Source organism: Dasypus novemcinctus, chromosome 19 (genome assembly GCF_030445035.2).
Source record: "Dasypus novemcinctus isolate mDasNov1 chromosome 19, mDasNov1.1.hap2, whole genome shotgun sequence".
In the NCBI taxonomy this organism is placed as follows: domain Eukaryota; kingdom Metazoa; phylum Chordata; class Mammalia; order Cingulata; family Dasypodidae; genus Dasypus; species Dasypus novemcinctus.
Window position 1 is genome coordinate 9052420 of NC_080691.1, and position 26592 is coordinate 9079011.

The following is a 26592-nucleotide window of genomic DNA, read 5'->3' on the forward strand; positions in this document are numbered from 1 at the left end:
TTCCTGCCTGAAACACTGCCTCGCAGTGACCGAGGCGACGGCCACGTGTTTGTGTTCTGCTGTCTGGGCTCGCTCACCACACATTCTGGAGGCTCAGTTTGGGCTAGGAGGGGCCAGAAGGCCTCACTCACCTGCCTTGCTCACCTGGTCTCACTCACCTTCCTCGCTCACCTTCCTTGCTTACCTGCCTCACTCACCTAGCCTCACTCACCTGGCCTCCCTCACCTTCCTCACTCACCTGCCTTCTCACCTCCCTCACTCACCTGCCTTGCTCACCTGCCTTGCTCACCTGCCTTGCTTGGCTAGCCTTGCTCACCTGCCTCACTTACCATCCCTGCTCACCTGCCTCACTCACCTGGCCTCACCTGCCTCGCTCACCTGGCCTCCCTCACCTCCCTCACTCACCTGGCCTCACTCACCTGCCTCGCTCACCTTCCTCACTCACCTTCCTCACTCACCTGCCTTGCTCACCTGCCTCACTCACCTGGCCTTCCTCACCTTCCTCACTCACCTGCCTTCTCAACTCCCTCATTCACCTGGCCTCACTCACCTGCTTCGCCCACCTGCCTCACTCACCTGCCTCGCTCACCTGCCTCGCTCACCGGGAGGGCTGTCAGCCAGGGCTGGCGTCCAGGCCTGGGAGCTTCCCCTCCGCAGGCATCCTCGCGCGGAACCTGGGCTCCCGGGGGACAAGCCTCTTGTGCAAGCACTTACCTCCCCCTGCTTGTAGATGCCTGCTGATGCCACACTGGCCCAGCAAGTCAAATGTCCGAGCCCAGGGTCAGTGTGGAGACAGCACGGTGGGGGGGGCGGTAACGGGAGGCCTGCCTCACCGGTGGCTGTGACCTTGGCACCCACCACAGCAGGGCCCCCCGACCTGGCCCCCATGCCCCACGTCCCACTGTTCCCGTGACCCGAGGCTGGCCCAGCCCCGCTGTGTTCCTGCTCCGCCCTCCTGTCCCTGCGCCTCCGCGTTAATGCGAATCTGCAGGCAGACCCCGGCTGGGAGGGGGGAGACCATAAAAGGCGAGCAGTGGCCGTCTCAGCCCCCGGGCAGCTGGTGCACCGAGTCGAGGAGTGTCCAGCAAGAGGGCTGCTCCGTGAGGCAGCGAGGCAGCTCCTCGCCTTCACACGGCAGCACCAAATTGGATGCCACCGAGGGGAGTGCGAGAGCGGCAGAACCAGCCACTCCCAGGCCGCCTGCTGGCCTCGTTCTGAAGGGTGCGATTTGAGCGCTGCTGGCCCTTGTGAGAAAAGCGGAGAGTCAAGCACAGGGACTCGAGGGCTGGCGTGTGATCTGCGTTTACCCTGTGCCTTCAGGAGCTCGACCTGGAAGCCAGTTGCCCCCACTTCCCTCTGCATTCCCATGAAGGAAGAAGTAGTAACGGTTGCTGGTCCTGCCTGACTGTTCCCTCTTCTGCTAACAGTGCCTTGCGTGGCCTTGGGGACAGCCCCCGTCGTAGGCCGTGTGATTTGGGTGCCAAACCAGCCACGCTGGCTCAGACTCGGGAAATAAAGGATGCCCTCCTTTCGGTCACAGCAGTTGGTGGAGGGATGGGCAGGTGACCCAAGTTGGTCCAGGGAGACTCAGCATTAGAAACTAGTGGACACTGCAGGAAAAGGGAAGTGCCTGGAGCTGCCGGAGGCATCTCTCACCAAGAGGGGCAGGCTTGCCTGAAAGCATACGTGGCCAGAGGGTGGCAAGGAAAGTCGTGGAGAGATGAGCTGCTGGCACCAAGGACATGTGACCAGAGGGTGGCTACGAAAGTCATGGAGAGATGAGCTGCTGGCACCGAGGACACGTGACCAGAGGGCAGCAAGGAAAGTCATGGAGAGACGTGCTGCTGGCACCAAGGACATGTGACCAGAAGGTGGCTACGAAAGTCACGGAGAGTTGAGCTGCTGGCACTGAGGACACGTGGCCAGAGGGCGGCTAGAAAAGTCGTGGAGAGACATGCTGCTGGCACCAAGGACATATGACCAGAAGGTGGCTACGAAAGTTGTGGAGAGATGAGCTGCTGGCACTGAGGACACATGGCCAGAGGGCGGCTAGGAAAGTCGTGGAGAGACGAGCTGATGGTGGCACCACTGGTGTTGGAAGCAGTGCTGACGGTTATCTGTGTTCTGTCACCTGTCCGATTTGTCAACCTCTAAACAGTTCACATTTCTCTGAGTGGTCATATGCTACTTGCACGACAAGTAAATTTAAACTTTTGAATTCAGCCAATTCAATTTCCCTGAATATTTAAATATCTATTGTAAGCTTAATCAGTCCTAGTGTTCTAACTTGTGACTTGACACCCACGTCTAATATAGCAAACGTTCATAAATGTTTCAAACACCTGCAGGAGGAGGACAGCACTTGCACAGCAAACACAGAATACAGACCTGCCTCTTGGCCTCTCTAAAGCCTTCCCGCGTTGCTGGGGGAAACGGAGCGCGGTGCAGCCGCCCCACACTCGGGGAACCAGCGTGGTGGCGCCTAGAAAGCTGAGCAGGGACTCGCCGGAGGCCAGGCCAGGGTGGGGGCTCGAGCGCAGCTGCGCGTCCGTGTTCCTCGCAGCATTATTCACCCGAGCCGAGAGGCGTCGCCCACCCACGTGTCCGTCAGCAGGTGAGTGAACAGAAGAGTGTGGCCTGTCCCAGAGGGAACAGCATGCAGATGTGGAAGAGAACGAGGGGCCGGTACACCCACGGCCCTCGCGAGCCTTGAGGACTTCACGCCGAGTGACGGGAGCTAGGCGCGAAAGGACGATCCTGCACGCTTGCACTTGCACGGAATATCTAGAATAAGCAAATCCGTAGAGAGGAAAAGTTGGCGGGAGGAAGAGGAAGTTACTGCCCAGTGGGTGCAGAACCGCTGGGTGATGACCACGTTGTGGGGTCCTGGTGGAAGTGATGGTGGCACAACGTCCTGCATGGAATCGATGCCGCTAAATTGCACACTTAAAAGCGGTTAAAACGGCAAAGTTTACGGGAAGTTCATTCCACACCTGAGAAGGAACGAGAGCACCCGTCCCGGGCATCGAGTGCGTTCGTCGCCTCTACCAGTCGCTGCTGCTTTGGGGATGCGCTTTTACTCAGCAGCCTGGAGACCCCAGGCTACATCTGCTGAGGAGGGAGCAGGCGAGCCCCGTACTGGCCTGGGCACCCAGGCCTGGCCCGGAAACCTGGGGTGTTCCTTGCAGGGTGGCCACAGACAAATCTGTGACCCATTGAACAGGCCCGTTTTTACAGTTACGTTTGTCCACTGGGCCCAGCTGAGGGCTTCTGGCTAATTTTTTAACAACCTTGTCTTGTCCATCTAGACGGGCCTTGCTCTGAGCTCTTTCAGACACAGCCCAGTACAAGCCTGTTCTGCAGTCATTTCTTCTGGTCAAGTTAAAGATGTTTCCTTGCCAACGCAGTTCACTAAACCACACTCCACCCAGATGCCTTCCTGAGCACCCAATCTAAGAAATATCCACCATCATGTTGCACAGCTTCACTTTCCCCATCGCATCGAATAGCAAAAATAATCTTGCTATTTATTTTTTCACTTCGTGTCCCTCCTCCCCATACCCTATTTTAAATTGTAATCTCTGAAAAAAATGAAGGTCTTGTCTATCTAATTCACAATTGTGTCTCCAATTCTAGAGCATTGTTCGACATAAAAAGTGTTCAATAGACATTTGTTGCCTGAATGAATGATTTCCTGTCTAATCAGGATGGATTGAGCCTGAGGAGGGCTGTAAAAGTGTAAGTGTACTATTTTTAGCAATAGCAATGGTGAACTTGTTTAAAGCAAAGTTATTTCCCCCTTCTCTATTTCTGTATTTTTTTAAAAAATCTGCAAGGTCATCCTTGGGGCATATAGTGCTAAAAATCAAGTCAAAATTCAGGACTTGTCAAAGGAGTCATAATAGCCCAAACCTGGAATCAACCCAAAGACCCAATAACTGGCAAAAGGATACACACAAATTGTGGTACATGTAAACAAAGGAATGCGTCTTAGCTCTTGTTTTCATTTTCCAGCTGCTGAAACAAATACCATGTAATGAATTGGCTTAAACAAAGGGAATTGACTGGCTCACGGTTTTGAGGTTAGAAGTCCGATATCGAGGGGGTCAGCAGGCCGTGCTTTGTCCCTGAAGACTGGAGCCTGGGGGCGGGCTGCAGGTGACCCTCGTCCTTTCCGTGACATGGCAGTGCACGTGGCAGTGTCCTCTCCTTTCTCTTCCAGGTTCCGTTGACTCCAGCTCCAGCTGCTCCCCGTGGCTTCTCTCTCTGTGGCCTCCTCTACGAGGCCTCTGGTAATAGGCTCAAGCCCTCCTTGTTCGGCTGGGCCACGCCTTAGCTAAAGTGACCGCATCAAAGGCCTGTGGACATGGCGTTCACGCCTCAGAAATGGGGTAAGAATCAGGACATGCTTTTCTGAGGTTCACAACCCGAAGCCACCAGAGCTATCAGAAGTAACAAATCACTGATAAATGCAACTGCGGATGAATCTCAAAAACGTCACATCACATGAAAGAAGTCAAACACAGAAAGACTATACTGTAATCTTCCATTTGTATGAAATTCTAGAAAGTAGAAAACTACAGTGGCAAGAATCAAATCAGTAGCCATCTGTGGTCAGGGGAAGGGGGTGAAGTCAAGTACAAAAGTACATGAGGAAGCTTTTTAGGGCAGTTCATCTATTGGTTGGGTAGTGGTTACACAATGTATACAAGCATCAAAATTTATTAAACTGTGCACTAAAATGGTTGAATTTTATTGTAGGTGAATAGTATCCTAATAAACAGACAAGAGGAAAAAGTTCAAGTTGGTTTGAAAGTGCATTTCTCTGCAGACTTTCAAATGTACTAATATAGGTGTGTAGATCCATCCAAGTAATCAACAGTCTGCCCAAACAACAGTTGCCCAACAGACAAGACTGAAAAGGTGTTTTTCTGGGTTGTTACCCACCAACAGCATGGAGTCCCCTGGCGCCCTGAGACTCCTTCGCCATCTGCTTTCCTGACTCCTCTGGGCTCCCCCTAACCAAGGCTAAGCTTCCGCTGGAGCACCCAGGGTGGCTGGTGTCCACCTTGGTGTCCGGAAGGCAGCTGGTGTCCACCTTGGTGGCCGGGGACCATTCCACCTGCAGGAGCCCAGGCAGTGCACCTTGAAAATCACAGCTGCGTGTAGTGTCGGTTGATCACCCATTCATGCCACCCAACACACATGGACACGTGTGCACATACACACATCAAGAGATGTGCACACACACGTGCCATGCACATGCGTGCATGTGGCCTTGGCACCAGCAGCTCTCTGTTGCCATGGAAACCGGTGAGTTGGTGACTGTGAGTAATCCGTCCACCCAGCAGCTGGCACACAGCTGGCCTCGTCAAGGTCCTGCTGGTGCTGGTGACGAGGACACGATGATGGGGTGATGAGAGCCACTTTGCATCTTGAAGTCATAAGAGGAAGCTGCAGATTTTTCAAACAGGGTTTCAAAGGTAGGATCAATGTCCCCCTTTTTACGGTGTGCTGAAAAGGCATAGCTCCTCTGTGGTACTCTTCCCAAAAATACGTCCTGTGGCAGTTTGAAATTATTTTATGAATCCCCAAAACAGAAAGATTGTGCTTTTGAACTAATCTCTTCCTATGGTTGTGCTACCCCTTGTGTTAAATTCAGCTGAGGATCCTTTGATTAGATTACTTGATAAGATCGCTTTAGGGATGATTGGATCTGTCAGTGAGGTGTGACTCAGGCTGAGTTTCCCCCTTGCTGGGTCTGATAGAAACAGAAACACAGACACACAGGCCCAGGAAAAGGAAGCCAACATATTTGATCCTCCACATGAGAGAGTTTCACCCCACAGCTGAGCTGCAAAGAGAGAAGCCCCTGAAAGGCTCCAAGAGCTGAGGCCCAGAGAGGGAGAGAAGGCCCAGGAAGGGACAAGCCCTGCCCGTGTGCCCACAGCTGCGGGAGGAGTGGCCTTGGCTGCAGGCAGCTGCCATCTTGCTTCCCCACATGCAGCTGACTTTGGTGAGAAAACCCCTCTTCTGTGCTCTCACAGCCCTGAAACTGTAAGATTTTACCCCAAATAAACCCCCTTTAGAAAAGCCAACCCAGATCATCTGCTACTCATTAGAACTGTCAGTCCAATCCACACCGAAGGACATTCTTCCAAAAATAACTCACCAGGACTCCCCAAACTGACTCAGTCACGGAAGACAAGGAGAGGCTGGAGAACTGCCATGGATGGGAGAGGACTACCGAGACGTGACAGCTGTCAGCACCGGGTGACCCTGGACTAGAACTCGGAACAGAAAAATGGCACCAGTGGGATGAAGTGCAGCATTTGACTTAGCCGACAGGACCCCCTTGGCGCTGATGCCCTGGTTTTGATCTTTGTGCTCTGGTTACTCAAGACTTTAACATTTGGGGTGGCCAGGTAAAGGGTAGAGGGGAGCTCTTACTCTCTTTGCAACTCTTCTGTCAGTCTAAAATCTCTTCAAAATGTAAAGTTCAAAAAATAAAAAAATCAGTGTCAAGTAAAATGCCAATAAAAATTGCCCCTGACCTTTCCTGGAGCTCAGTCACTCCCGTGGAGTTTTCTCAAGTGCCACCCTGTTGTCGGGGGCCCCAAGGAGGTAAGGACAACGGAGCTAAAGAACACTCAGTAACACCCCGGAGACGCTGGTTCCAGACGCAGGTCTGGTTTATTCAGGAAGTGTTACGGCTTTTATATGCCATAAGCAAGCGTGTCTATAGCTGACTGGCTGTGCTAATTTAGTGAGGCCGGCAGGCTCACCTGTTCTTGTTGCTGGGGGGTGAGGCAGGCACAGGGACAGACCCGCATGCTTTCACCTCAGGCTTCGGCGCCATCCTTAGGGTGTTCCCCAAAGCATGTGCTTGCCAGAGAGTTTTCTCATCCAACAATGCACCAAGTGGCTGCGCTAGTTACATCGGCTGCTCACCCGGCCTAACCTCATTTCCCCCTTCTTTTATTTTTATGGTGAAAGGCACAGAGCCGGAATTGTGGGGCCAACAGGTGTAAAGTTGGCAGTGGGCCACGGTGACTGTGCCTGTCTTAGGTTGTCCTCCTCTGAGGATCTTACCTGTCATTGGCTACCAGCCAAGCTCTGTGGCAGTACTATTGGCAATGACTTAGTTCTGCAACTTTTGAAGAACCGCAAGGTACATTTGCTGCGTGTAATGTGTAATGTGGCTTCTGCATTGCTTTTTTCTGCTTCTAGAGCACTTACCGCCGCCTGCTGGACAATTGCTAAAGCCTTAATATCTTTTCGCACATTGCATAACTGATGCATTACACATTTGAAACAGAGCATACAGACAATAATAACACTTCCAAGGATAGCATAGATAATAAAGTTGAAGGGGGAGAAGAAGGAACGTAACTTACTAAAAACATTTGTAAATATAGTGGCATTAAAGGTTACGGCTCGTGTATTGTTGATGGCAATGATAGAATTTGTAAGCTGTGTGGTGTAGTTTAGGAAACCACTGTTCCAATTTTCCAGTAATCGTTCTTTTAATTTTGACCTGGCTTCAGTTATGTTGGTAACTGTGACTGGCGTGACACAGATGTGAGGATATTTGGTGTCACATGGGATTCTATTTAGCTGTATTATTTGCTGTACTTCTTCTTCTAGGAGGTCTACTTGTTACTGCAAATTAAGCAACCCGCCATGTATATGGTTATTTAGGAGGTTTTGTGTTTGCATAGCGGAGGCGGTACGCTCGGCATGCTGATTGATGGTTTGTGCATTGGCTCCAGTTTGTACCATTGAGACAATGCTGGTGGCGGTTGCTGTGATGCCAGTTATGATAGCTGTGGTAATGACTATTATGAGGCCAACTGCCCTTTTTTTTCTGAGATGTTTATGTGTAGTTACTGCAGTGGGGCCTTCCCAATCAGAGGCGTTAACGGGAACCCATATGAGGGAAGGGATTCTGACAATGAGGGCAAAAGGTTAAGAAGTGCTATTCCAGCAATTTGTAAGCTGGCAGTCTGAGGATTTACATTGGAAGGTTTCATTGTTAGAAACTAGAAATAAGAATGGGAGGGTGACACAAGGTTGGGCCTGTATGGTAAAGGTGGTATTATCAGTCTTATTAAGATTAGCGGCCCAGTCTGTGTCATTAGTAGGATAGTATGTCCAAGTTCCATTACTGAATGTGGCATTCATGATTATGAAGGGGCAGAGCGTCTACGTGGTCATCGGACACGTTGTCGTTGGATGGGTTGTCTTCTTTCGAGTCGGTGCACAGGAGAGGGGTGGTCATCAGTGCTAGGTGCAGGGGGGTTGCTAGGTGTGGAGCTCATTCTTGTTTGCTGGTCAGATGAGTTGGCTAGGGACCCAGATTGGCTGTTCTGTATTTTCTGGAAAGACACAAGCATACCCTCTCCCTTGAGTTAGTAGGGGGTGGGGCCTTTTCCATTCATTTGTGAGGGGGTCTTTCCATCTAACTAGAGACAGTGGTGTTGGGGCATCTTTCAGCCCACCCCAATGCCAGCTGGCAGGGTTACAGCCTTTATCATCAAATGAAAGATAATTTTGATTAATTAGGACTTTATTTAAGGTGTCTCTGGGGGTGTCCTGGGGGTATTCCCCCTGTAGATTTTAATTTGTTGTTTGAGTGTAGCATGTGTACGTTCAATGATGGCTTGACCTTGTGGATATACCAGTTTTGTGTGTAATATTCCATGCTTTACAGAATTCTTGGAACTGCGTGGAGGAGTAGCAGGGCCCGTTATCTGTTTCTATGGTCCATGGCATTCCTAACTGATTAAAGGCTTGAAGACAGGCAGTGATGCCATGTTTGGTTCTTTCTCCAGCTAATGCAGTAGCAAAACGTGTTTGGAGTAGGTGTCTACTATTACATGAAGGAATTTTGTTTTCCCAAAGGCTGGTACATGTGTGATGTCCATTTGCCAAATGGCATTTGGACACAAGCCACGGGGGTTGACCCCTTGTGGCTGAAGCGGGCTCAGCGGGAGTAGGGGGCCACAGTGTTTGCATGCGCAGGTGAGGTGTTTGCACTGTTGGTGTGTTAAAGAAGGAAATAGTCAGCGTAGGGTGTGAGCAGACAGGTGGAATTTTGCATGGCGTTCTCTTGCTTGATCAATATCTGTGGTTAAGAGTCGGACGGCTAGTGAAGAGTCTGCTAGGGCATTGCCGCTGGCAAGAGGACCTGGGAGTCCAGTATGGGAACGAATGTGTTGAATGTACCAGGGGTGCTTTCTATTTTCTAATAGGTGTTGGATGAAGGCGAGTAGATGATCTATAGGTTTGTTTTTGGTGTTAAGCACAGCATGTGGTAAAGCTCTGATGGTATTAGCTGCATATGCACTGTCAGAAAATGTCGAAAGGAATGGATCGGTAATGGAGGAAGACTAGTAGAAGGGCATATAGCTCACCATGTTGGACAGAGCCAGAGTGAGGCTCACCTTGGGCTGATGGTGATGCGTTAGTATATTTAATGACAACGACACTGTGAGCTTTGTTGGCATCTGTAAATATAGATGGTGCATGAGGGACAGGCTTGCTGGAAGGGAAAGCATGAGAAGAGAGGGTGAGTGGTAAAAGGTCCATGGCAGTCATTAGTTTATCTTTTGGCAAGTGATTATCTATTTGCCCTGTAAAACCTGACAATAAGACTTGCATGTTTTGGTTATTTTGTATTAGAGTTGCGTTTGCTCTTGTGTGAATGGTAAGACAATGGTGTTGGGCTCTATTCCGTGTAATAGGATGGTGGTTCTACAGAGTTTCCGCACAAGGATGCAAACGGCATCAATATGGGAGGTAACTTTTCCTAGGAGGCTGAGGGACAAGTGAACCCAATAAAGGGGTGAATTTTGATATAGAACTCCAGTGGGTGTGCCTTGAGTGGCAAGGACAAGCACAAGGAGTGGCAAACTAGGTTGGTAGCGAGCTAGTTTTAAGTGTTTTAGTTGACGGTTTATTTTACTTAGGCATTCATGAGCAGGAGTGTCAATTTCCCGAACGCTGGAGGGGTCAGGACTGCCTTCCAGCAGATTAAAAAGAGGCTTGAGCTCTTGTGTGGTTACTGCCAAATGAGGGCGGAGCCAACTGATGTCTCCACATAGCTGTTGGAGTTCATTTAAGGTGCATTTATCAGGTAGTTTTAAGGAGGGGCTTGTGGGTTCCACGAAATTTGTAACAGTATAGCCTAGGAAAGTATATGACGGTAGGGTTTGAATTTCTTCTGAGGCAACATGGAGGTTTATCTGCTCTAGATTATTTAAGAGTGACTTAAAACATTTGGTCAGGTGCTCTTGATCGGGGTGAGCTGGTAAGATATCATCCATATAATGGACAACCTGGCAAAAGGACTGCAGTGGATGGGTGGCGGTGCTAACATAATATTGACATATGGCGGGGCTATTTTTCATGCCGTATGGTAGGACTTTCCATTGATATCTCACATGAGGTGCCTCATTGTTTGTGGTAGGTATTGAAAATGCAAAATATGGGCAGTTATTCTCATGCAAGGGGATAGAGAAAAAGCAGTCTTTCAGGTCTAACACAATAATATAGCTTCTTTGAGGGATGGCAGAAGGGTGAGGAAGCCCTGGCTGAGGAGAGCCGATTTTGTCTATTTGTTCATTAATATTTCTGAGGTCATGTAGGAGTCTCCCTTTTTCTGACTTTTTTTGTATTACAAATATAGGAGAGTTATGAGGTCTAAAGATGGGCTCTGTATGTCCCAGTTCCAGCTGTAGTTGACTAGCGCCTTTAAATGCTCAAGTTTATTTTGAGGCAATGGCCACTGTTCCACCCGTAAGGGTTCTTGGGTTTTCTAAGTTAATTTTATAGGTTTGGGTTTTGATATTGTAAAGAAAGGTGGATCAGTGGCTTTAGGGCTGGGGGTGACGGGTGGTGAGAACAGCTCCGAGTTGTGGGAGAACATCACATCCCTGAAGGATGTTGGTAAGTTTGTTCAACACTAGGGGGCAGAAGGTGCCCGAGGCTCCGCCTGGGTCTGTCCACTTCAAGGGTTTTGTGAGTTGGCGGGAAGCCTTTAAGCCTTCAGCTCCTTGAATTATAGGGCCTGGCTTAAGAGGTCAGTTAGGGTCAGCGTCGGCGGAGCTAAGGACAGAGATGTCCGCTCCGATATCTATTTGGCCAGTGATTTGCTTCCCCCCTATTGTAAGAGTTAGCCGGGCTTTATTTTGTGTTATGGGAATAGTCCGATATCTTTTAGACCGGGGGTCCTCTCTTACTGGCGGGGCTGAGAGGTGCCCTGCGTCTCGTTTAAAGGCGGCAGGGGGCTTCCTTGCACATCAGTTTTAGAGCGGCAGTCTCTTTTCCAATGCAGCCCTTTTCTGCATCGAGGGCACACTGAGGGAGGACCATTTTTATTTCTTGGCATTGGGACGGCCTGGCACTCTTTAGTGAAGTGACCAGGCTGGCAGCATTTATAACATGTTCTACTCGTATTTTTGATGTTCAGATGATTAGCCAATGCCGCTGCAAGGACAGCCGCTGAGGAAGTCCCAGTATCTCTACAAGCAAGTATCCAATCCTCGGGGGTGCCACTGCGCAATGGCGCAGTTGCTCGGCGGCATTTTGAAATTGCTCCCTCCCAAAGCAGATCCTTGATTAACGCATCCGTGGCCGCAGCATGGGAGACTTTTCTGTCTACTCCCTCTTTTACATGGCCATAGAAACCAGAGAAGTCTTTATTGGCTTCTTGGATTAGCTTGGTTAGTTGGACAGGCTTTCCGTTAGGATTAATTTGTTGGAAAACCTTTTTGGCACACAGGCGGCACTGATCAAAGTAATTGGCAGGGCCAGCAGCCTGCACTGTAGTTAGAGACCATTGTCTCTAACCATTGTCTCTTTTAGCGCATCTGGAGGAATGTTAATATTATTCGCTAGATTGCGCTGTCCAACTATTTCTGCTCCATCATAATATAGGGCCTTCCAAGCTATATAGTCCTCCGTGGGCAGGATGGCCCTGGCTAAGTTTTTCCAGTCTGTGGGACAATTCTGTTCAGTGGAGAGATTATCTTATAGCATTTGAACATATGGACTGTTAAGCCCATCTTCTTGGACAGCTTTTCTGATAGTGGAAATAATTTTTTGGTCGTGAGGGTACCAACTATTAGGTTGTGCTGGACCGCGATGCTGATTGACAGGGAAGTCTTGTGGCCATGGGCTAGGAAGAGGAAGTGTATGACACCGCTGGCAAGCTGGAGCATAAAGATCAAAATACGGGGCCAGGCGGGTTAGTATCCTGAGTAGCGCTGGGGGCAGAAGGTGTGGGATGTAAAATGGCTGCCGGCCAGGAAGCGGAAGCAGTGGGAGGCGGAGCTTCTGAGGGAGGCAAGATGGCGGCTGGCCAGGAAGCGGAAGCAGCAGGAGGCGGAGCTTCTGAGGGATGCAAGATGGCGGCTGGCCAGAATTGGAAGCAGCGGGAGGCGGAGCTTCTGAGGGAGGCAAGATGGCGGCTGGCCAGGAAGCGGAAGCAGTGGGAGGTGGATCTTGTGAGGGAGGCAAGATGGCGGCTGGCCAGGAAGCGGAAGCAGTGGGAGGCGGAGCTTCTGAGGGAGGCAAGATGGCGGCTGGCCAGAATTGGAAGCAGCGGGAGGCGGAGCTTCTGAGGGAGGCAAGATGGCGGCTGGCCAGGAGGCGGAGCTTCTGAGGGAGGCAAGATGGCGGCTGGCCAGGAAGCGGAAGCAGTGGGAGGCGGAGCTTCTGAGGGAGGCAAGATGGTGGCTGGCCAGGAAGCGGAAGCAGCGGGAGGCGGAGCTTCTGAGGGAGGCAAGATGGCGGCTGGCCAGGAAGCAGAAGCAGTGGGAGGTAGATCTTGTGAGGGAGGCAAGATGGCGGCTGGCCAGGAAGCAGAAGCAGTGGGAGGTGGATCTTGTGAGGGAGGCAAGATGGCGGCTGGCCAGGAAGCGGAAGCAGCAGGAGGCGGAGCTTCAGCCACAGCGAAGCTGATTAGCTCTTCCTCTTCAACGGGAGGGGGAGCAGGAAGGTCGCGGTTAGGAGTTTCCGTTGTTTTCAGACAATCAGAAGGTTTCTGCTCAGAGGGTTTAACGATGTCCTTGGTAGGCAGGGGAGGGTGTAAAGGGGAAGTTTCAGAGCTGTCATGGGCTTCCCTCAGAGACGGGTACAGGGGCTGAGGACTATCGGAGGGAGAGGCAAGCAGGGCAGGCGGCTCGAGGAGGTGCCGGGGTAGGGGAGTCGCGGCCGTGACTGTAAGAGAGTCTGGCGGCGGCTCTTCTAGCGGGGCGCCCGTAAGGCAGGCGTGGATAGCTGAAAGCGCAGGAGTAAGACCAAGGGGGAAGCTTCTCCCCTCACGAGCTTCCGCCGCGCGCACGCGCTTAAGTAACCGTGCCCAAGTCCCAGGGTCCCACAGAGCAGCGGCAGAGAGCCAGGGATTGACGCGCACAGGATCCCAGGACTGACTCAGCTCCTCTTCAGAGACGTTTACGTGCCTGCTCGCCAAGAGCGTGCAGGGCCCGCGCCCGGGGGCCTTCTGAGCCGAGGAGAGAGTACCCACGGCGGCGCCACTTACCGCCTGTAGAGGAGACGGCCGCAGGATGCTCACTGAAGGACTGCCTCGGGCCCCACGTGGGGCGCCAGTTGTCGGGGCCGCGAGGAGGGAGGGATGACGTTGCTAAAGAACACTCAGTAGCGCCCCGGAGACGCTGGTTCCAGACGCAGGTCTGGTTTATTCAGGAAGTGTTACGGCTTTTATATGCCATAAGCAAGCGTGTCTGTAGCTGACTGGCTGTGCTAATTCAGCGAGGCCGGCAGGCTCACTTGTTCTCGTTGCTGGGGGTGAGGCAGGCACAGGGACAGACCCTCATGCTTTCACCTCAGGCTTCGGCGCCATCCTTAGGGTGTTCCCCAAAGCATGTGCTTGCCAGAGTTTTCTCATCCGACAATGCCCCAAGCAGCTGCGCTAGTTACATCGGCCGCTCACCTGGCCTAACCTCACCACCCTTTATCTACGCTCAGATGGTTGACTTGGTGGAGAAAGCCCCACTCACAGTCCAGTTGTGCTAGCGACTGCTACCGGGGAGCTGAGATGGTCTGCCCAAGGCACCTTCCCTCAGTCCCCCTGGCATGCCGCCTGCAGAGTCAGTCCTGAGAGCGGGGCTTGCGCCCTGGGCAACAGGCAGCTACAGCCGAGAAGGGCCAGCCTTCACGCCGTGTTCTGAGACTGCTGGGAAGACCTGCTCACCTCTCTAGCACCATCCAGGGCTCAGGGTTGCCAATGACATAAAAGAAGGGCTTTATGGGTTCACAAGTTTTAAAGCTGCAGGGGTTCCATTTCTGGGGTCCCCTAACCCTGTTCTCAATCACAGGGGCTCGGCCCTTCTTCCCAGCTTTTCCCTCTTGGCCATCCCTTTCTCTACTCATCGATTTCCTCCCACCTCCAGCAGGCTCTTCCCACGTGGCAGGAAGCTTGGCCACAGCCCACTCCATTGTGTCATCCACTTACTCCATGACCAGAGAGGACCAAAGAACCTCTTCACAGACTTCAGTTTGAAACACAATCTCAGGGAAGAGCTCTGGTTGGTCCCACCTGGGCTTGGGCGTGGGCTTGGGTTTGGGGCAGGCACGCCCTTGGACCCTTCCTGGTGGCCAGCCTCTGTGATGGTGCCTGTCTGAGAGAAGCTCCAGGGATGTGGGTCTGGGATGGAAACCTATTCCGGAAGAAACAGAACAACCAAAGATATGGACCCTGGAAGGACAGATGAGGCCTCTGCTTCAGGGCGAGCATCACTCCTCAACAAGTGGCCGTGCTGGGACTGAAACTGTGACCGCCGTCCCCCTGAGCTCAGGGCACTGGCCATCTCTCAACTCCCGCCTTCACCTGCTGGTCCCAGGTCTCTGCCGGGCCCAGGGCCCTTGTTCACTAAAGGCCAGAGGACTCGGCACTGCATGTGACGCGGGCTTGGAGGTGGACTGACCACATTCAAAACGGTCCCCATCAATTACTGAGAAGCACTGGACGGAAGGCCCTCTGGGAGCGTCCGTGCTCTCCTGTGAAACGGAAAGATGCTGTGCAGCATCTCCTGGGCTGTCAAGCCACTTCTGAGAGCTCGTGCACTAGGTCCTGGCAAATGCTCCGAGTCCTTCTCACACTGTCCTTGTCAGGGCAGAGTTCGCTTGACCTGAGGATTCAAGGCACATAAATGTCTTCTGCTGCACAGACAAGCTCCTGGTAAATGTGGTTAAAGAAAAATATTTTCTCTCAATAGCAGTTGATTGCACCAGCTTTTCTTCCTTTTCAAAATGCTTTTTAAATTACATTTTTGCAATAAAAATGACAGTGACATGTAGGATAAAATGTAGAATTCCCCTTCTTTGCAAATAGAGCAAAGTTTCCCTGCCCAGTGACTCCTCACAGGCTTGATTTCAACAATTTGGGATGACTGAATTTGAAATCATTCAAGTGAAGTCTTGCTGAAAGTTCAGCATTTGTCCTCCTGTGAAAGTTGGGAGATATTAGTAAGAAAATATTTGTCTTTAATTTTGGTTATTTCATTTAGCATTTCCAGGAGCAAAGACTGTCTGCTGTGAGTAGAAACGTTATTATTATAAGGAAGCTTTGGGGTGGTCGGTGGGCCTCCTGCAGTGCAGGAAACTAGAGCCTGGTGTGTTTAAGCAAGAACGCACCGGCATTGCTTGGTGCACCTGTTTCCATGATTTTTTCATATCTTACTGAGCATATTTTGAGTGTGCTGGATCCTCATGCCTGGCGGTATTGAGCAAATATTTAAGAGAAGTTCTTTTCTGTGTGTATGAGTGCTTGCTGTTTCCCACAAGGGGGTCTTTAGACCCCAGCATCAGGCAGCTGCCTTGGAGGCTGGACGGCGCTCTCGTGTGCTCCGGCGTCTGCTTGCACACCAGCTCACGTGGGCAGACACTGTAACTCCACATTAAAGGCCTCGTTTTTAGGTTCTCAACAGCATCTTTTGTTCTCTGCATGTCACAGATCAAATGAGAGGGTTCAGGCTGTACCCCATCATTCCTCAGGAGCTATTAATGACCGTCAGCACCCCGTCCTCCAGTTCCCCTGGACCCCAGGCTCCAGGGTGGTCCTGGACTCCGGGTGAGTCCTTGGGACCAGCTACACCCCCTTGTAGTGGGCAGCTGAACGTCACCCAGAGGACCCACGCGGCCGTGCTGGCTCATTTCTCCAGGGTGCCCTCGGTTCTCTGAAGAGCAGCACTTGCTGGCTCCTGTTTAGAGCACGGCACCCCCCCAGAAAGTCTTCCCTGATCGCCCGGAGTGCGCCCTCCCCCTCGCCCAGCAGCCTCCAGCCTTACCCTCCTTGACCGTGTTTCTTCGGTCCATGCCACGCTCCCTTCCCAGGATGTGAGTCCACGAGGAGGCTTCTGCCTCAAGTCCGTGGCCCGGCGTCAGGAGCAGCGCTGCCCGCAGGTCGCGCTCCTGGGACGTGGACTCTGGGGATCAGGGTATTTACTAGGGGGCCCCTGACATCGGCACCTGGGGAGGGAGGGGTGGTTGTCCCAGTTTCAGTTCTGAAAGCCCGTGTCCCCGGCAGCCCGGGACAGCTGGTCACCCTCCTGGCATCATGCGCCATGGGGCAGGTAAAGGAAACCCCCAGGGCAGGAGCAAGAGCTCGGAACAGCGAGGCAGGGCCCTGGCAGGACGCACCTGTGCACAGGTGAGCCCAGTTCTACCACTGCCAGTCAAGGGTGAGACTCGAGGAGTCAGGACAATATGCCAGCCACCACCCTGCATCCCAGGCAACCCTGGAAGGCGCGCCGACCTCGGTACCAGGTGGCCATGTTCTGGCTATCCCCGCTCACTCTCTGGTGCCGGGGTGGGTTTATGGGGCCTTCTGCTTTCAACCTGTCTGAAACCCTGGGGCAGCAATGGAGCTGTGCTTCTAAAAGCCCCAGCATCCAGCAAGTTCCTGGAGAGCTGACTGTGTACATTAGCCTTAAATGGTCAATTTTCTTGTCCATTTGGCTCGGTGGTTTACATTTTGTTTTATGGGCAAGGAGGAAAATTTGGCTCTTCCCCACAGTGGCAGCTGTGTGCCATGGCCAAGTCCACCTGCATCCGACTGCTGTGGAGCTGCAGGACCTAAAATGAAATTGGCCTCAGTGGCCGTGCAGCATTTGGCATGGGGAGGTGTGCAGCGCTCATCTGAGCAGTGTCCGCGGCGGGCACGAGTCTTTCCTTAACAGACCACAGGGCGAGGAGAAAAGCTGCTCATTGGATGAGAGTGGCTGGGAACACCAAAACCTAATCAGGGAAATGTGTGCTGCGGCACGTTTAGGGTGAATACACCAGAAAGCCTCGAGGCTAACCGTGTGCAGGTCCCTCCCTCTCGGCCCTGACCACTGTAGGGCAGGGCCCTGGGTCCTTCAGCACCAAGTGCTGCCCTGGAAAGGTTTCTCAGAGCGAGTGGGCAGTCAGGATGCCAGCCTTTCCCTCGGATTGGTCTCTGACCTTGGACAGCCACATGTCCAGCTCGCTGCGGCGCAGTGGCCCCTCACGGCTCAGCCTCTCAGCATTCCAGTGGCAAGTCCACCAGCCCTGGGGACGGGGGTCCACGTAGAGCTCGGCCCTGCCAGGCTGCCAGATGCTAAAGACGACAGAGAGGCCCCTTGTTAGTTTACAATTCTGTCCTCCGGAGATGGATAAAAACCATCTGTTCTGGCTCATGTTATCTGACTCTTGAAAAGCATATTAAAATAGAAGCCTGTTAATTCAAGGACTGCTAGTCCAAGTCCTAAAGTAAAATAAATTCCTGCCAAATGCATACATATTATGATAGGCAGCGCCCTGCGAGCGTGCACTTAGCTGTGTCCCTCAATTAACCAAAGCCCTGAGGCCAGGTGGGATGCTTGCCGCCCTCTGTGTCCATGAGAAGGCCTCTGCACCAATTAACCTGAGGCAGGAGAGCCTCTATCACCTTTATCCCTGCTCCTGACAGCGTTTCTCCCTTCCTCATGTCCCTTGGTGTCCCAGGAACTCTGCTGGTGGACAGGCCCAGGGTCTGGGGCCCCCAGGCAGGATTGTTGCTGCCAGAGGAGAAACTGAGGCCAGCAAGGGACATGACTCCCCCGAGGTCACAGAGCCACCCAGAGGTTTTTGTTTGCCTCTGGAATGCCCCGTGGAAGCCACGGAGTGTGACTATGAATGTGGAGCTACAGATAGAAACAGGGATGTGTGGCTATTAGCATCAGTGTGCCTAGTGCCCAGCAGTCTCCCCCAGGCTAGTTTTAAAGCATACCCATCTCTGGCACACAGGGACAGAAGTTCCCTGGGAAGTTGGGCAGAGGAGTAGTAAGGCACACGCGGTCCCCAAGAGGCAGGATTTGATCCCCTTGGCACGGCGGGCTTCGGTGGGCACAGCCGGGTACACCAGGGAAACTCCTCCAGGAGAGGACCTGTCCCTGTGCCTTGCGCAGATTTTTAGGAGAGGCAAGAAACACCCTGTTGTTCATATTTCCAAGAGGAAGTGACTGCAGAGTGTGGTGTGCAGAGCAGCACTGGCCAAGGAGCTGCGTTTACTGGCCAGCAGCCGGCTGAGCACTGACGCCAAGAGCAAGCACCAGGGAGGCTGGAACCATTCAGCAGTGTCCATCCTGAAGGCACTTTCAACCTGATACCCAGAGGTGTTCATCTCTGCTGGATTGAAAGTTAGGAAAAGCTGTTTCATTGTCACAGAAAGATTTAGACTCCCTGACCTAGAAAACCGGTTTCTTGTGCTGAGCTGCTTTCTTACTTAGTCTTGGAAAGGCTGAGGAATGGGTCTCCAGAACCAGCCAGATGACCATCTCCTGTTTCTCTTCTCTGATCACATACACTTCCTCTCAGGGCACCGTCTCCCAGATGTGTGTTTAATGACTGATCTGGAGTCCTCAAATATCAGAGTGCACAGTCCTTCTAGGTGTAAATGCTCTTCCAGGAGCACATTAGATTACTTCTGAGAGGTGTCACTGTCCTTCCTCTGTGGATCTCCAGAGAGCCGAACATATCCTCGATAAAAGCCAACCCCTCCCTCTTCAAGCCGTGTCAGAATGTGCTTTATCCCAAAGGCAAGCACTCCACGTCCTCACGTCTTCCTCCCAGCATTAGAGAAGCAGTCACTTAAATGTAATGAGTGGGGAAGTGTAATTACATTAACAGCTGCCACGGCAATCCCTCTTAGAAAGAAGCTGTGTGTGTTAGCAGGAGGGAGGGGCGTCCTGCAAAGTGCTTGGGTGAAATAGTGCGTCTACCCAAAGCCCAGTCCATTCCACTCCAGAGAAAGGCAGCCACCTGCTCATCAGCAGTGAGGACGAGCACGCCCACAGCAGCTTCATTCGTGATCGCCCCAAGCTGGAAGCGCCCCAGGCATCCATCAGGAGGGAAATAAACACGTTGTGAGTGTGTACCGGGGAATACCCCTCAGCAAGAGCACGAGTGGATCTCACGGACACAATATTGAGCCAATAAAGCCAAGAAACAAAAGGGACCACACTGTGTGGCTCCATTTTCGTGGAGGTCTACAAGGGTGAGAGAGTTCAGGATGACCGTCACCTGGGATGGGTGAGAGAGGTCAGATGACCATCACCTGGGGTGGGTGAGAGGTGAGGATGACCAGCACCTGGGATGGGTGACAGAGGTCAAGATGACATCACCTGGGATGGGTGAGAGAGGTCAGGATGACCGACACCTGAGGTGGGTGAGAGAGGTCAGGATGACCAGCACCTGGGATGGGTGAGAGGTCAGGATGACCGTCACCTGGGGTGGGTGAGAGAGGTCAGAATGATGTCACTTGGGATGGGTGAGAGAGGTCAGGATGACCAGCACCTGGGATGGGTGACAGAGGTCAGATGACCATCACCTGGGGTGGGTGAGAGGTGAGGATGACCAGCACCTGGGATGGGTGACAGAGGTCAAGATGACATCACCTGGGATGGGTGAGAGAGGTCAGGATGACCGACACCTGAGGTGGGTGAGAGAGGTCAGGATGACCAGCACCTGGGGTGGGTGAGAGAGGTCAGAATGATGTCACTTGGGATGGGTGAGAGAGGTCAGGATGACCAGCACCTGGGATGGGTGAGAGCGGTCAGGATGACGTCACCTGGGATGGGGCTGACTGGGGCAGGGCAGTAGGGAAGCTTCCGGAGGGCTGGAAACGTTCTTCCTTTTGGTGCTGTGGGAGGGGAGCCTGGGCAGGTGCAGGCAAGTGTAAATATTCTCTGAGCTGGACAATTACGATTTTAAACATGACAGTATTGAGTTATGACTCCATTTTTAAAAGAATTCTAAGGGGCTTCACATGCAAGGTGCGGTTTGGGGCATGAGTGGAATTGATCTCCGTGAGGCAAGGGGCCAGTGTACTTGTTTCTCGGGAGGAAGAAAGAGGGAGTGAGTGAGAAGGCGATGAAAAGAGGTGGTGAGGGGCAAGGCGAGCCCTCCTTGTGACCTCATTAAGTCTGCAGGAACTTAATTCATGGAACTTGCTGTGAGGGTATCATTTGTGGAGAATAGTGAGAGAGTGTATTAGTTTACAGGCTGCTAAAACAAATACCACACAGTGGGTTGACGTAAACCATGGGAATTTATTGGCTCTTGGTTTTGAGGTTAGGGAAGTCCAAAATCAGGACGTCAACATGGTGACGCTTCCTCCCCAAAGCCTGGCGCGCTGGGCTGGCTGCCGGGGACGCGTGGTCCTGGGCTTCCTGCCGCATGCGGGGCCCGTGGTGGCGCCTTCTCCTTCCTCTTCCAGCTCTGTCCACTTCCACCTTCTTGCATCTCCCATGGTTCCTCCTTCCATGTCCAGTTTCCTTTGCTCAAAAGAACGTGGCACTATTGCATGAAGGCCTCCCCTCCTTAGCGTGGGCGCACCTCAACTTAAACACCTTCAGAGGCCCTCCTTACGGGCACGCAGGACGGCGTTGGGACCCGAGCTTGCCTTTTGTGGAGACACGACTCAATCCCCAGAGTCACTCTCCAGGTTGCCTTGGGGTGGAGCAGCAGAGCCCAAGTGGACAGAACAGAGGAAGAAGCAGAGCAGGGAGCCCCGAGATCATGGGACAGGTGGGGTCACACCCAGATTCTGGGGGTCCTGAAGCATTTACAAGCAGAGAAAATAAATACGGAATCACAGACACAAAAGCACTGAGTATCTATTTTGATTGAGAAAAGAAATCAACAGATAATTTTACAAAACTACAAACAACAAAAAATCTATAAAAATAACGCAATGCCTTTCACAACTGCTTATTCCACTTCTAAACACCTTTTTGTACATTTTTGGCTGCATCTACTTTGAATAATCATGACAATGATTTTGTAGCTTCTTTTTTCACCAAGAGAATCTGAAGAGAATTCAGGCTTTCTTTTAGTATAATAAGGCAAATTTTCTTTTTTGTTATTAATAGTTTGGAAAAGTTTCTTTCAGCTCCATGACTTTATATTGGAACTCATGGAAATTTTTTCAATGTTGTCAAATTTGGGGAAAGCCTGTCAAGTGTCTCTCATGTATGAGCTGTGGGATTTCAGGGCAAGTGAAATTTTCTTGTAAAATGACCACTGTCAACTACTCTTTAAATTCCTGGCAATCACTAACCAGTTTGTCATCAATGTCCTTTGGAATGTCTGTCTTTGTCACTGTCATTATTTTGTGTCTAATAGTGTTTTAGTCAGCCAAAGGGGTGCTGATGCAAAATACCAGAAACTGGTTGGTTTTTATAAAGGGTATTTATTTGGGGTAGGAGCTTACAGATACCAGACCATAAAGCATAAGTCACTTCCCTCACCAAAGTCTTGCCACGTGTTGAAGCAAGATGGCTGCCGACGTCTGCCAGGGCTCAGGCTTCCTGGGCTCCTCTCCTCCCAGGCCTTGCTTCTCTTTCCTCACAGCCAAGCTCTTCTGTCTGCTTGTGTCCCAAGGCTCCAGCTCAAGACTCCAACCTCCCTTCTCTGTGGTGCAGTTTCTCTGTGAGTCCCCGCCCACCAAGGGAACAGGGATGCAATGTCCTACTGACGTGGCCCAATCAAAACCTTAATTATTATTTAATCAAGTAAAAGTAAAACCTCTGAATCCAATACACTCTCATACTCCCAAAGGAAAAGACCAGTTTACAAACATAATCCGATGTTCCTTTTTGGAATCCATCAATAATATTGAACTGGTGCAGGTAGCCAGTGCATCATGCCCCTTGGCCCCCCACCCACTTCACCTCCCCACCTCGGTTCCACCCCCTGTGCCCAGAGAACGCAAACACATTTTAACTGGCCTTAGTGCAGGCACTAAAAGAGAAGTCACTGATCCCCTCTGAAAAACCCTTCCTACTTGTGTATTATCCATCACAGTTACCGACTATCCTGTACCTCGGATTTCAAACTGGAAGCTTCCCTTTTTAATTCCTCTCCCTCCCTAATCATGCTCTTGTCTTACTAGCCCTTCCCAGCCCCTCTTCTTGCATCTGGCATTTATTTATTAACCACCTAGGATAGCGAAGGCCCGTCAGGTGCCAGAGATGGAGCAGTGAATGAAACCAAACCACACCCCGTGGGGGAAACAGGGAGTAAACATTGTGGCATGCCTTCAAGGGTGGGGCACCCTTGTGAACAGAGTAGCCATAGAAGGTCTCTAAAGAGGTAACATTTGTGCAGACCTGGAGGGATGAAGGAGTGAGCCATGCATGCACGGCATCTGCAGGAAGAGCATTCCAATGGGGGGTGAGCAAGGGGCGCTGTGGCTGCGGCTGTGTGAGAAACGAGGAGACCTGGGGTTAGGGAGTGACCAGAGACCAGATCACACAGGGCCTTGTTGGCTGTGGGAGGACTTGGATTTGCTTCCAAGTGTGGATACAAGTCCTGGGTGGATTGAATGTGGGGTGTGAGAAAAAGGATTCAATGGCAACTTGAGAATTTTAGCTTGACTAACCAGGTAAATGGGTAACTTGGCCCCTGGGAATCCAAGTCATATAAAGTGTACTCTACAGTATCTCTCCTTCATTCTCTCTCTTCCTGCTGCCCTGCTTGTTCAAACTCCTGTGACTCCTTGCTGGGATTCCTAGTGAGGCTCCTTGTTGCCCATCAACCCAATCATTAAAGAATAGGTTCCATTATTTCACTCTTACCCTTGAAAAACTCTGACAGCCACCTGTATTAATCATCTATTGCTGTGTAACAAATTGGCTCCAAACAACAAATGTTTATTATCTCACAGTTTCTGTAGATCAGGAATCTGGGTGCAGCTTAGCTGTGACCTCAGGGTCACATAAAGTTGTGTTCAAGGTGGTGGCTGAGCTGTGGCCTCATCTGAAGGCTCGACTGGGGCAGGATCTGCTTCCAGCTCAGTCATGTGGGTGTAGGTGGGAGTCAATTCCTCACCAGCTGTTGACTGGAGAGAGCATTTTCTTTCCATATGGTTCTTTCCATAGGACAGCTTGCTACATGACATCTGGTTTCACTCAGAGTGAGCAAGTGAGAAACCAAGAGAGAGTACCCAAGAAGGAAGCCATGGTCTTTTTGCAGCCTTATTTTGGAAGGAACATCACATCACTTTCCCATATTCCATTTGTTAGAAGCAGACCCCTAGTTCGAGTGTGCAATCAAGAGAAAGAATTATGGAAAGGCACGAGTACCAGGATCCTGGGGGCCACCTGAGAGGCTTCCTACCGCTCTCACTCCTTTACTGTGTCTTCTGTACCCACCCCTCACTCTGGCAATAACAACTGACTTGCTGGTCCTTAAAAAGCTATTCATTTTCTCTCTCATTGCCTTTACCTGGCCATTGTGCTCTCTCTGTGCTACCTGCCAGGTTGATCCCATTGAGCCATCTAAGTATGTCTGGAAGCCATCTCCATCACCAACTTAGACAGCAAATCCTTGACCGTATGTGGACACAGCTGTAAAAACCACATAAATGGATCCCATTAAACCCAAACTAGTGTAATTGCAACCCAACTGCCACTTAGCTGGATACAAAAAGAGACTCACAGCCACTCAAAAACCATCTGCCATCTGTAAGGAAAGTCAGAATGGAAAGAAACAATGGTTCTAAATGATTATGGCTAAAATGTCTTTTGCAAATTTTACAAAAACATACCATCACAGGAGCACGTGGCTTGGAAGGAGAACCCATTCAAGGCAGGGCTGTGGCCCTTACGTTTCATTAGCTTTCCAATGAATGCCTCTGTAGTGGACCCTCTGCTGAACTCTCTCTTGGCTGCAAAATGGAGGGAGGGAGCGTGAGTCAAATTTACTAGCCCCTAGGGGCAGAGAAGGTCTGATGACATATAAATACGTGCTCCAAAATTTTAGGAACATATATAGACACTTGTAGTTAGGTGTATTCATGAAGACAGCTTCGGGCTGCAAGTAACAGATTTTCTTTCCTTCCTCTCTAGAGGAAAGTAGCAGAATGCATAAAATTGAGCTCTTGGCTTCAAATATCCTTTCAAAAAGGAGCCATTTAAATTTGTAGCTGTATCTTTTACCCCAAAGTGAAAGCTTCAGTGAACAAATAAGATATTCCTCAAATACCATACCAAAGTATTTGAGCTTAATTTTTCAATCTTGATTGAATTTTCCTGGTATGTTTTAATATTGTACTTTTCTAATAATAACATATTTTTCACTATTGATGGGAAATCAGGCCTAACCACTAAAAAAAACTTCTATGTTTTATTAAATTCCAAAATGTACATTTCAAGCTATATATGTGTAGAAAGTCTTAAAGTAACAGAAAGGGATTAAAATTTCTACATGAACTTCTAAAATCTAAAAACAAAATCTCTAAAGGGTTTAGATTTGTTATTTCTTGTAATTCCCCATGTGAATTTTGTGTTTTATCGATTACCTTGAAGCCGGGGAAGGCCTTCATAGGGTATGCAAGCCTGAGGAACCAAAGGAACCCCAACTTGCAGCCAGTTCCTCTTCAGATCAGGCGGCCAGTTTATGACTCAGCTCAGAGCCTTGGAGGCATCCTTGACCGCTGCTCTCCTCACCCAGCCAGCAGAGAATCCATTGGCTGGGGCCTCAAAGTACATCCAGACTCCACAGCTTCTCACCACCTACTGCCAGCACCCACACCCCCAATCTCCTCCTACAGTATCTCAGGAACCCCAAACTGTGCTCCCCACTTCCTCCTTTCCCCTCCCAAGTTCCATTTCTGCACAGCAGCTGTGCCACCTGCTACATGACTCCTGCTGAAACACCCCAATTCACGCACGTCAGAGCCACGTGGTGGCACATAGCGCCTTACACTCCTTGTTCCCTGACTGCTTCTTTTCCTTTTTCACTCCATTCCTGCCACGCCAATAACCATGCTTCCGTCCACATGCTAGGCACACTCCTGCCTCAGAGCCTATGCACTCCACACTGTCCCCTCCCAGAAACATGCTTTCCCTCTCTAGCCCGAAGTCTAGCCTTGGCTTAAGTGTCACTTCTTGGTGAGGCCATCCAGAGCATCACACAACCCTCTTAAACCCCTCCCCTGCCTCTTCCTCTTCCTTGCATGGTTTTCTCTGCAGGACTTATCACTTTATAAAATATTTCATTATGTCCTTGTTTATTTGGTTTACACTTTATCTCTCCACATGTGCATATAAGCTCCAAAAAGGCAAGGATTTTGATGCTTTTTTCCCTAAAGTATCCCCTATGCCTAGGGCAGGGACTGGCATATAGTAGAACCTCAGTAAATGGTGAATGACTAACTGAATAGATGGATGGTGGATGGATGGATAGATGAGTAGATGGTTGGATGGATGGATGATGGATTGTTGAGTGGATGGGTGGATGGATAGTTGGTGGATGGATGGTGACTAGAAGGGTAGATGGATGGTAGATGGATGGATGGTTGAGTAGATGGTTGGATGAGTAGATGTTGGATGGATGGTGGATAGATGGGTGGGTAGATGGATTGTGGATGGATGGTGGGTAGATGGGTAGATGGATGGTAGATGGGTGGGTGGATGGTTGATGGATGGATGGTGGGTAGATGGGTAGATGGATGGTAGATGGATGAGTGGGTGGGTGGATGGATGATGGATGGATGGGTAGGTGGATGGGTGGGTAGATGGTTGGTTGATGGATGGTGTGTGGATGGGTATATGGATGGATGGGTGGGTTGGGTGAATGGATGGATGGTTGGTGGATGGATAGTGGGTGGATGGTGGATGGGTGGGTGGGTGAATGGGTGGATGGATGATGTGTGGATGGATGATGGATGGATGGTAGGTAGATGGTTGGTGGATGGATGGTGGGTGGATGGGTATATGGATGGTGGATGGGTGGGTGGGTGAATGGGTGAATGGATGGTAGATGGGTGAGTGGATGAATTGCTCTTCTCTGCTACTTCTATCCCAAACAGGGAGGGGTCTAGTGATTGACCCACTTACCGAATCATAGCATACTTTGTGGGGTTAAAGTTGAGGACAGTAGGTATTGGTTGGCTTTGAGAAGGTCAGGGCTGGATCAGCCACACTCAGCCAGGGCCCAAATGCTGGAGAGGCTCACCACAAAGGACAGAGAAAGAATCAAAGGGACTCAAGTGGCCCTTTTCAAAACCATCTTTTCTAGAGTCTGCTTCTCAATCACAGAGCTTCCCAAACTTACCTGCAT

At 50.9% G+C, this 26592-nt stretch overlaps 1 protein-coding gene across 1 annotated transcript in view; it reads left to right on the forward strand.

The window, feature by feature from the left end:
- The window catches only part of TMEM132D (transmembrane protein 132D), a 707326-nt gene that overhangs the window by 643014 nt on the left and 37720 nt on the right, over positions 1 to 26592 (forward strand). The window lies entirely within an intron of this gene.